The following is an 11,940-nucleotide window of genomic DNA, read 5'->3' as shown; positions in this document are numbered from 1 at the left end:
CACGCCAGCCGCGCGTACTAATGCGCTCTTGAATGATGCGCTTAACGACGCACTAATCGCTGATCGATCCTTCTTGTGGTAAGAAGCTTCTCACACCCTTAATGACTGTTAGCCTAGCCTTAGCTAAAAAAAAGTTGGTTTCACAACGGGAAAAAAACGATTCATCAAATTGTGCATATTGTTCAAATCAAGCAAAAAGAACTGAATAACTTTTGATTCGTTGTTATTAATTTTGCCGTAGAAAAAAATCCCCCAACAAAGCTCCTATTTGCTGTTTGTCCATGGACAAACTCCTCAACAGTCACCTGGCAAAAAAGTGAGAAGGAGGCTCTGTGGGAGGAGAGCAAAGCGCTCACTGGCGAGTCAAAGCATCTGAATTTATTAGGTCTCTATATGGCGATTAACATAAATCATTAAAAAAAGTTTTATTTTCCATTCATCCATTTCTATCTAAGGGGAACACACTCACACCTAGGGAGAATTTGGAGTGACCAATGAACTCTTACCTTGTTGTCATGTTTTTGGGATGTGGGAGGAAACCGGAGTACCCGGAGGAAACCCACGCATGCACAGGGAGAACATGCAAACTCCATGCAGAAAGGCTGGGAAGCGAACCCACAACCTTGTGACTGCAAGGCAACAACCTTACGGACTGAGCCACTGTGCAGCCCGCTATAGAATGGCGCTACTATTAATATATCTCTTAGCATTTTGACGTCACCACCGTTCTCGACTGACTACGTTAGCAACCGGGTTCCCATGGGAACCGTGTTGGTGACCCCTGTTTTGGATCAATAAAGTATTTTTGAATTGAATTTTGAATTTTTCTTCCAAACCATGCTTTACGACAGAGAGAAGTTTTCCCCATTTGAAGGTCCGAAACTGACATAGTTAATAATGAAAGCAGAAATATTATGTCACATCAGTCGTGTAAGTTTTAAAAATGTCATTGTGAACTTAGACTGGTTGGCCAGTAGGTGGCAGCATACGGAGTGATGAACAAGACAACGCGATACTTGCATTTCCTGCATTATTTGTAGTCCGATTTCTCTGACGCACCAGTGCGTGCGTTCGTCAATGAATGTCATGGAAACGACGTTAGCGTCCTCAAGCCTATAAATGACGCTGACCTTCTGAGTTCTTTCCCCTTTGCGACGGGACTTTTGAGAGAGACGCCTGAAGGAGCCTTTACAGCCTCGGAAGGTTTGAGCTTGTTGAAAAGTCTGCTGTGCAAAACTTGTTAAAGAAGCGCTTGCTGAAATACGCACTTGCTGAAGAAGCCCGTGGATAAGAAACCTGCGAAAGACGGTTCCTGGCCAGGAGAAGCACCAACAGGGAGACCAGCTGGAAGGTTAAAATTGCTCTTTTATTTTTTAATAAACGAAAGCAAGTTATTACTAAGACATTAGTGACTTGTTTAGTTTATTTTGTGTGTGTGTGTGTTGTAAAGAAATACTGACTGCTGTAGAAAAAAAAAGACTAGTAGCATTCTTTGCTAGCATAGATCGTTCTTAACTAATGAGGCTTTTTCTTAACTGGATTTCGCTGGAAATGTCAGGAATGTTAAACTGTGGTGTAGTGATTTAATAAATATATGTATTTTACTTAATTATAGTCAAATCAGTTAAATTAATGTTAAATTTCTGGAAAATTAGCATGGGTTTTGACCGTTATTTTTTGAAAAATGCCATTATAAACACTCAGTTTCCATGGATACGCTAAGTGAAATACGTTAAATATTTAACATTAGCTTTTGACCGTTATTTTTTGAAAAATGCCATGATAAACACTCAGTTTCCATGGATACGCTAAGTGAAATACGTTAAATATTTAACATTATTTTTAAAACACATTCAAAAAAATAGTATTTACCTTTATGATAGTCTATACTTTAATTGTTTAATTTCATTATTTTTTCAAGAAACGGACATGTTGATCTGTTTTTTATTATTGTTATTATTTTTAGCATAGCCAGGAAACATGAATTGATTTGAAAAAACAAAAATGATGATATTTAATCTAAGAGTATCAGGTTTGATGACTTTGGTGTCCAATTCTTTGAAATTTTGACGACTTCTTTAAAGCATATAGCTTTAATAGGTCTCTTGCATTTGTGGGGTGAAACAAATTTGTGAGTTAATTTAAATTGTTTTGTGACTTATGTGTGAGCTTATTGACATTTGTGGATAAATGTCTGGGATATGAACACTAGTGTTTGAGAAAAATTGTTATGCTGGTTTGAAAAAAACAAACAAACAATAAGATTTCTGTCCAATTCTTGGCCTTTACTTTTGTTTTTTTGAAAAATGCCCTGACAAACATACTTGGTTTCCATGGTAATCACATCAGACTAGCGGTTTATTAGGACACTCGAAGACGCTTTGCATAAAATTTCCATTCATGCACACGTTCACACACTGATGATATTAAGCTAATGGATTGTAGCCACAGATGTTATATCGTGCCAGCAATAAACTCCAGCTAAAGGTGGGAGAAGTGTCTTGCTCAAGGACACAACGACAGAGGCGGACCATTGCAGGGCAAACTCCTACCACTGTTGCCCCAGTAATAAGCATTATAAGTGTGTGTTTGTGTTTGTTAATGATAGAACATTAGTAGGCAATGAATCGTGTATAGACAATAAGACTTTGAGGCATCATGCACACATAAGGGATGCAGATTATTATTTTAATGATTTTGTCTGGCTTATCTCCAGACAAAATATAATGGCCATTTTAACACTGGATATGGATTTCTTAACCAAATAAACAGTTTTATTTTTGTAGGAGGGAGCCCCTGGAAACGGAGGAAAGGCCACTTATGTCGGCCTGTTTATTTAGATCCCCAGTCTTTAAACTGAATTAATTTTACAGGTTTACATTTCTGCTGTTGGCTATATGTGGGAGTATGAAGGTAGTACTGATGGGGTGTCAGACTTGCTGTCTTTGTGATTGTGAAAAATTGTGGAGCTCAAAGGAATTTAGTTTGATTAACTACAATTAACATTTTGGTCATTTACAAATGCAATTGGAAACATATATTTCTAAACTTTGATACTTTTAAAGTATTAAAGTTGTGTAAGCAGTGATTTAAGTGTAATAATTATGAATGGATCACATATCTCATCCCTGGCTATTGTTAAGAATGATCAAATGTACCTGAGCATCAAAGATTTGTGAGGATGGGTTGTTATATAAAGGTAAACTGAGTAACTTGTTGCAGTCTTATTTCATTCACACTTATGGCACAGTCTAAGATTACAGGTGTTTCAGTGGCTATTAAGACATTCTAAACACAGTGTATAGCTCTTTAATTTATGTTTCCAAATGTTTAATAGTTTATGGTTAGGGATGAATTGCCAATAAGTCTAAATTTGATTTGTTGTCTTTAATGATTGATTGGTACCAAGATGAAGCTGCAAGTTTGTTTGTCTGAGTGGCGATGCTCCATACATGTTTGATCATTGAGTTTTAGAGTGTGTTCTGGTTTTTATGTAAAATTGTATTTTTTGCTGTTTTTTTGTGACTAAAGATAAGCTATATTTGTTTTATCTCTTAATTCCCGTCTTTATTGTATAATCAAATACAATGGCATAGCAATAATATTGTTAATTAAATATATTCAAGAACAACAAACACATTCACAAACCTGGGTTATTGTATTGTTGGGATTTTAGTTCCCTCAAAACATTGCTTTGGACTTTTGTGAAGGTCTAGATCCTGAATTATAGCTTTTTTTGCTTTGTTTTTTCCTTTGCAGCTCAGACCATGGCGCTTCCAGCAGATGGATCCCCAAAGTTGGAGGGACTTCCAGACAATGGTAAGGAACACGGTAAGGTGTGGTCAAATGAAACCGACATGGTTTCTGAAGACTACGGAGAGGGGTTGAGGTGTAGTTCACCTCCGCAGTCTGTGGACTGTGCTACCAGCTCCAGTGGTAGCAGTGCTATCAGCTATAGCGGTAGCTCTACTACCACCTCCAGTGAAGATGAGGTAGGTAATGCCTGTACTATCAGCTCCAGCGGTAGCTCTACTACTAGCTCCAGCGGTAGCTCTACTACCAGCTCCAGTGAAGACGAGGCTAATAATGAAGACCAGGATGACTTTTATTCCAGACTTCGGATTGTCCAGGTCCTTGCACCAAACATTAAATTCCTGTGGGGCATAGGAGTGCTTGAACAGTCATTGAAACATCTCAATTCGAAGCTTGATCAGCTGAGCTCCGCTGTGGACCGTGGCACTGCTGCGTCGCTGCGCTCTGAGATTCTTGAGATTCTTCCCCCAAATTTCAAATACATAAAAGACATTGGGGTAGCTGAGAAGCCTGAAGAAGACACGGCTCCTTCTACTTCACTTGAATTCACGTCTGGACTTGACAAACAGGAAGAGCCCATTTTGCGTCCAGAGAACTCCAGACCTATTGGTACCTCGCAACACCATCAGGTAGGTTTGGAAGAGGACGGGGCTTCTTTGACGTCTGGCCGCACCAGGAGCATTACACAGAAGGTGGATGCTGCGAAGGAGGACAACCCACCATTAAAGCTTAGTTCTGGTACAGTGCTTCCTTCCAGCTTTGACAAACCGGAAGAGCCCATTTCGCGTCCAGAGGACTCCATTCCTATCAGTGCCTCGCCACAACCTCTGGCAGGTTGGAGAAATTTAGTGACTTTTTGCCGCGCCATTAGAATTCCAAAGAAGGTGGTTGATGCGAAAGAGGATGACACACCATCCAAGCCTAGCGATCGGGTAGGTTCGAAAGAGGACGTGACTCATGCGACATCTGTGACTGGCATAAACGGAAAGAGGACAAAGGACAGTGATGCTGAAGAGCAGCCCCCAGGAAAGAGGACCAGGGACACTGTTGCTAAAGAGGAGCCCCCAGCCAAGAGGAGTAAGGACACTCTTGCTGAAAAGGAGCTCCCTGCCAAGAAGACCAGGGACAGTGTTACTGAAGTGAAACTCCCAGCCAAGAGGGCCAGGAATAGTGATGATGCTAGACAGGAGCCCTCTGCCAAGAAGACCAGGGAGAATCAAACTGAAGATGTGCTCCCCTCCAAGAGGACCAGGGACAGTGTTGCTGAAGAGGAGCCCCCAGCCAAGAGGACTAGAGACACTGTTGCTGAAGAGGAGCTCCCAGCCAAGACGGCACAGTAGTATAATGAAGATCCCATTTGGGACGAGGTCCTTCAAAGTATCGGCAGAAGGATGGCATGGAGATATGGTAAAGAATGGGAGGACGAGCCCATTCCGTCAACCCCTCTGTTCATTCCATACCGAAAGACAGACCATGAAGATCCTATTCTGTTATCCCCTATCCTCAGTCCCTCACCAAGGACGTCGTGTGGGGATCCTGGTCTGTCATCCCCCGTCCTCAGTCCCTCGTATAGAATGGCGGATAAACTTCCTGTTTTGTTATCCCCTATCCTCAGTCCCTCACCAAGGACAGCGTGTGAGGATCCTGGTCTGTCATCCCCTGTCCTCAGTCCCTCACCAAGGACGTCGTGTGAGGATCCCGGTCTGTCATCCCCTATCCTCAGTCCCTCACCAAGGACAGCGTGTGAGGATCCTGGTCTGTCATCCCCTGTCCTCAGTCCCTCACCAAGGACGTCGTGTGAGGATCCTGGTCTGTCATCCCCTATCCTCAGTCCCTCACCAAGGACAGCGTGTGGGGATCCCGGTCTGTCATCCCCTGTCCTCAGTCCCTCGTATAGAATGCCACGTAAACGTCCTGTTTTGTCATCCCCTGTCCTCAGTCCCTCACGAGGGACGATGCAAGAGGATCTTTTTCTCTCATCCCCTGACGTCAGTCCCTCACCATCGACGCACTGTGAAGATCCCGTTTTGTCACCCCGCGTTTTCAGTCCTTCACCATCAACACACCGTGAAAATCCAACTTTGTCATCCCCTGACTTCCGTTTCCGGATGGAGACTGAAAAGGACATAGAAGAGGAACCGACACCTTCAACATCTGGTGGAACTACAGCAAGAGCGAGTTCCAGACACGTGTGGTTTAGACATCGCTACGTTTCAAGTGACTCTGATTAGATTGGGATCCGTAAAAACTGAGGACCTATGTGGGAAGTCACATTAGGACATATCATCATTTCTCTGTTTTTTTTTGTTTTTTTTTGTTTTATTAAAGCCAATGGATTTCTAGCAAGCCTGTGGAAGCCTTAGGTAGCGCCTTGCACCGGGGCTTTTCTTTATCCCGCTGCTAGATGTAGCATTTTAGATGTTGAGGATTCTGGCAGGACTCAGGAAGCCTTAGGTAGCGCCTTGCACCGGAGTTTTCTTCGTCTTTGTGTCTTCCTCTCATCTTCCCCATGTTTCAGGGTGAAATAGCGGTTCTTCCCCACGCGGTGCTCTCCAATATAGTAAATTATTCTATTCTGTTCCTCCACTAATCCACTCTCCAAGGTTTTAATCTTTCAGGTTTTAGCTGCTCATCGCTGGATCCTTTCGTCGTCGTCCATGTGGTTCCTGTCCTTCTGGACCCCTTGTTTTTCACACTGCTTGTAAGTTTTTCCACATTCACATGATACTGCTTGCCTCCTGCTGGTGGTGGGGACCATCAGCTTTACTAAATAAAAATAGAAATAGAAGTTATTAGTAATTTACAAAGTGCTCAACCACATAGAGTTAAAATTTACATTAAGTAAGGAATGCTTGCCTGACAATACGTTGTATCAGAAACCAAATTAAAGCATCAGGACAATAAGAAATTAGAAGACAAAGGAGAACATAGACATAATTTATGATTGAAGGATTTAATTAAGAGCTTCTATTCAGAGAGACACTAGAGAACAGGATCAGAGGAAAGGAAATGGAGAGCATGTGGAGTAAAGTTTTATGTAGATAAACTATTAATCTCATGAAACAAATAGTTTATATGGCCAATAGCATGTTCATGTGTTACAACACAGAAAAATCACAAAAGAAGAATAGACATTAAAAAAATACCCGACCCAAGTTCAGACTTCTCAGATTTCTGATTCTCTGATCATCCCAGGTTGGATCTCCTCCGCCTGTAATCCTCCACCTTCAGCACCACCAGTCAGGTGGAGGAAGATAAGAGAACCCAGTTGACAAAAAAAGTAAGAAAACTTATTTTCATTTTAAATATGGATGAAATTGAGCTCAAATTTCAAAATTGTTCTTCCTTCTGTCCACATATATTCTATTTGTTAACCCTGTTGTCTTTTCTCTGGATTTCATTTCTACATCAACTCATGTCACATGACATGAGTTGACCAACAATTAAAGCAGAAGACCAGCGCCGCCTGTAATCCTCCACCTTCAACACCACCAGTCAGGTGGAGGAAGATAAGAGAACCCAGTTGACAAAAAAAGTAAGAACATTTACTTTTACACAACAAAAAATGTTCAACACACAGAACGTCGAGGTCAATATTCAAATCTATTTCCTATTTCCTGCTGTACTTTCTCCTCACTGACACTTTTGTTTTGTGTGTGTGTGTTTTTTTACTGAGTCCTTTCATAACAGCAGAGCTTGTGTTGATGGAAGGAGGATCAGGAATAGAGCAGAGGACCTGCTGATCTACTGGTTCTAGTAGATTTTATAAATGGTGAGGTCATGATTATGACTTGATCAGAAAGTCTGATTCAGTCATCTGTTAGATTCAGATTCTGCAGATCAATAATGTCTGATCGTCCCAGGTTGGATCTCCTCCGCCTGGAATCCTCCGCCTTCAGCACCACCAGTCAGGTGGAGGAAGATAAGAGAACCCAGTTGAAATAAAAAGTAAGAACATTTCTATCTACGCAACATGACTAATCATTTCAAATATAGCTGCAGAGAGCTGAGCTGAAAGTTAGAAGCTGTCTGCTGTTCATGCATATTTTCCTCCTTCACTTTATCTTCTCTCTTTATTTCATTTCTCTGTGAACTCATGTGATGACTGGAGTTGACCAACAATTAAAGCAGAAGAAGACCTGCTCCACCTGCTGATCTACTGGTTGTAACAGCTTGTGGGAAAGGTGAGGACATGATGATGACTTTGATCAGAAAGTCTCTTCCAATAATCCGTGATTTAGACAGAGATTAAGGAATGTGTGTCTGATCATGTGATGATTCGCCAGCATCACTGGACCAATCAGGCGAGAGAAGACAGAGAGGACTGAGGACTAAAACGAAAATACTCTGCCTGCCAAAAAAGGCAGACGATCCAGTGGCCCCAGGTTTACACACCATCTGCTGGTACTAAATACATTTTTTACAACCTTAACTTTTCAGCCATTCTATAGTTGAGATTATTTTCTTAATTATTCAAGAATTGAAACCTTGATTTTCCTTCCTGTTAGATCATATAAGCAAAAAAATAAACAAATTTTAACGTGCAAAAAGTTTATTTACAGTGAGCAACGCTGAAACACTTTTATACATACAGTGCAGTAAACAATTCTCATTCAATTCCCCCCCGTTGTGACAGGTTTGAGGCAGACCGACCGCTGGGGAGATGGACCTCACCTGGCACCATTACTCTGGATGTAACAGGTAGGTGAGCAGAAACTGAAGCTGCTGAGACATCTCAGAAAAGTTTCAGCATTTACTGACGTGCGTTGGACTCGGCGTTTCTCAAATTTGTTCTTCTGTTTCCTCAGCTCGACTCTCCTGTCAATCAAAACATCAATGACTCGAGAAGCGGACAGCGAGGTTTCTGGTGCCTGGCTGGAGACGAGATTCTGATTATTCAAGAGCCAAAACAAAACGTCAGAATAAATAGTTAGAAGGCAGATTTGTTTTCTATTTGTTGTTGTTTTCATTATTAATGCTCCATAACACAAAATGCATCAGTGCTGTATCTCTTGAGTTGAATAAAATGTTCTTCTTTCAATCTGTTATTTCTGGAGTCTTTTTATTTTTAACCATAATCATTTTTGGAAACGTTATATATTAAAGGAACGCCCACATTTTTAATAGAACTTCATAACTGATCAAAGCACAAACTGGAGAACAGGTTTAAAAGAAATGTTTTTTTAGTGTGAATTCATTTGTAGTTACATAAATACACAATTCACATCTTAAAAACAAACACAAGCCAGTCACACTGAAGACGTTTCCTGATGTTGACCTTCGACCCTTAGCTTCAACTGATTCACTGAAGGGTTGGGTAGAAATGTTACCCAGAGAACGCTCTTTTTCCTCATGGACTCATAACCAATGAAACAAACTGGAAGAACTGGAAGCTGAACCAGTTGGTGGATCAAGTCGGTCAACTCCAAGTAGCCAACACCGATGGCCTTTGAAGCTTCACAGCTCTGACTCTGACTTATGAAAACCTTTCCTCCAGTTTGAGCCGAGACTGTGGAAGGTTTTTTTTTTACGGCCTGCTGCTTCTTCAGTTGCTGTGAACCAGAGTGACAAACAGGAGGAGTGAGCAGAGAGAGACGGCGCCAGTCAGGACGGCTTTCACCAGCAACACCGTCCAGCTGCCCGGCATGAAGACATGAGACAGACATTACCGGCAAAATAATCTATTACAATAAGAGTTTGGCTGAAATATTTTTGCAACGACTCAGAAATATGAAAAAAAACACCCGAAAAAAACAAAACATAAAATGATTAAGTCTGGTTCTTTGTTGACCGCTACACAGTGGTCAACAAAGAACCAAGACAGAAGCTACAAACCTTTAAGTCACCATGCCGAGTTATGAAACAAAAAGAAAAGCCATAAAGCCATGCAGTACATGAATCTTTTTGATTTTAGTCTTTTTTTCCCAGTTTTCCTAAACGATAAACCTAACAGTTAACATTTGATGATGATGTATTTGTTTCCCAACCGTCTGAAACGCTGACATTTTCATACGTCCACTTCACATTTAAGTGCTGCTTTGCATTTATCTGTTACATAAAATTCCAGTAAAATGCAAAAAAAAAAAAAAAAAAGATTTGTAACAAGACAAAATGTGAAAATGACTGAATGCTTTTGCAAAAGCACTGCAACCAGAACGATTGGTTTGGGTGAATTTAGGGACCACCAAGAAATAACGCAACGTTTTCTCCTCTTGCATATTTATTAAAATCCTTTGTTTTTACATAGTGTTGCATACAATCTCTTAAGAGTACAGCGGAAGGAAAGTTTAACGTGGACAACAAAACCAACACAGTATAACCACTCTGTATTCATGTTAAAACTCACTGCAGCTCTCGGCCATCAGCCCAAGAAACCAACAAGAAAAGCGAGCAAATGCCTTCAGTTCGTAGCATTGTGTGTGGAAAACAGGGAGAGTTGGGTCCCAGGGCCCATTTTCCAGCAGCTTCCTTACGTTGCAGGCCACAGAAAAATCTAGAAATTTCCGGTTGCCTTCTATCTTCCGTCAGGGCTGCCGTGCATTTCCGGTGTGTAAGTTAGAAGAACAATCATGACCCACAGATGCAGCACCGCCTGAAGAAAAAACACAACAAAACAAAAACTGATTAAACACTTTGAATGTATTGTCAGACGATAAACTATCCCATGTGGTAAAAACCAACAATGTTGTTGTTTTGAGACCATTTTCAACTAATAACATGAATAGGCGATATGTCCAGGGTCAGCAGCCCTCATGACCCAACTATAGGAATAATTCATGATAATTAATGGATGGATAAATGTGCTCTTAATGTAATGTACATTTGTCTCCAAAATATTGATTTGATTCATGTTTTATTACTTTTGTTTGAGATAGATTGGGTGTAAGGATAGATAAATACATCTCCATAATGTTTCCTTATTGTTGCTTATTCTAGATTGTTTGTTACTAATATAATTTTAAATAAAGATTTAATAATGATTTGAAAATAAAAAAGTGACTTACCACGTGACAGACACACCGCGTGACATATCACGTTTTGTAGCCATTTCTTTACTATTTAATTTGTATTTTTAATGTTGAAAGTCTTCTTGGGTGTTTTAAAAGGCGTTGGCAAATAAAATACGTTATTATTAGTATAATTATTATAACAAGGTCGGTACAGGAAATAGTGTCACTAGCGCCCCCTTCATTTCCGGAATGAAATAGTCCCATTTCCATATAAGGTATGAGACTGACAGTGGTCCGTCCCCGCCCCTTTCTGTTTGCTGCAGCGAGGTGTACTTGGGTGTACTTGCCCTCACCTGGTAGACATCATGTTTTCCTTCCGGTTCACACCTCGCTGTTTGCTGGCGCTGCACGCCAGCCGCGTAGTAATGCGCTCTTGAATGATGCGCTTAACGACGCACTAATCGCTGATCGATCCTTCTTGTGGTAAGAAGCTTCTCACACCCTTAATGTCTGTTAGCCTAGCCTTAGCTAAAAAAAAATTTGGTTTCACAATGGGAAAAAAACGATTAATCAAATTGTGCATATTGTTCAAATGAAGCAAAAAGAACTGAATAACTTTTGATTCGTTATTAATTTTGCCGTAGAAAAACCCCCAACAAAGCTCCTATTTGCTGTTTGTCCATGGACAAACTCCTCAACAGTCACCTGGCAAAAAAGTGGGAAGGAGGCTCTGTGGGAGGAGAGCAAAGTGCTTACTGGCGAGTCAAAGCATCTGAATTTATTAGGTCTCTATATGGCGATTAACATAAATGTACAATCCTAAAAAAAATATTTCAAAAAATTTTTTGTATTCCATTCATCCATTTCTATCTAAGGGGAACACACTCACACCTAGGGACAATTTGGAGTGACCAATTTCTTACCTTGTTGTCATGTTTTTGGAATGTGGGAGGAAACCCGGAGGAAACCCACACATGCACAGGGAGAACATGCAAACTCCTGCAGTAGTTCTGGGAAGTGAACCCACAACCTTCCGACTGCAAGGCAACAACCTTACGGACTGAGCCACTGTGCAGCCCGCTATAGAATGGCGCTACTATTAATATATCTCTTAGCATTTTGACGTCACCGGCGTTCTCGACTGACTACGTAAGAGAAGCATCCGGGGTCTTTCGTC

The 11,940-nt window shown here is 40.9% G+C and overlaps 1 long non-coding RNA gene across 1 annotated transcript; it reads left to right on the top strand.

Annotated features, from left to right (window-relative positions):
• The first annotated feature begins 7,908 nt into the window (after positions 1-7,908).
• On the top strand, positions 7,909-8,835 carry LOC111612308. Its single transcript, XR_002754541.1, has 4 exons — positions 7,909-7,997; positions 8,100-8,217; positions 8,450-8,514; positions 8,622-8,835. It is a non-coding gene; the product is annotated as an uncharacterized LOC111612308 (long non-coding RNA).
• Positions 8,836-11,940: the final 3,105 nt, after the last annotated feature.

The sequence above is a fragment of the Xiphophorus maculatus genome, chromosome 19, assembly GCF_002775205.1.
Source record: "Xiphophorus maculatus strain JP 163 A chromosome 19, X_maculatus-5.0-male, whole genome shotgun sequence".
Lineage (NCBI taxonomy): Eukaryota > Metazoa > Chordata > Actinopteri > Cyprinodontiformes > Poeciliidae > Xiphophorus > Xiphophorus maculatus.
This window is presented reverse-complemented; position numbering and strand designations above follow the sequence as displayed.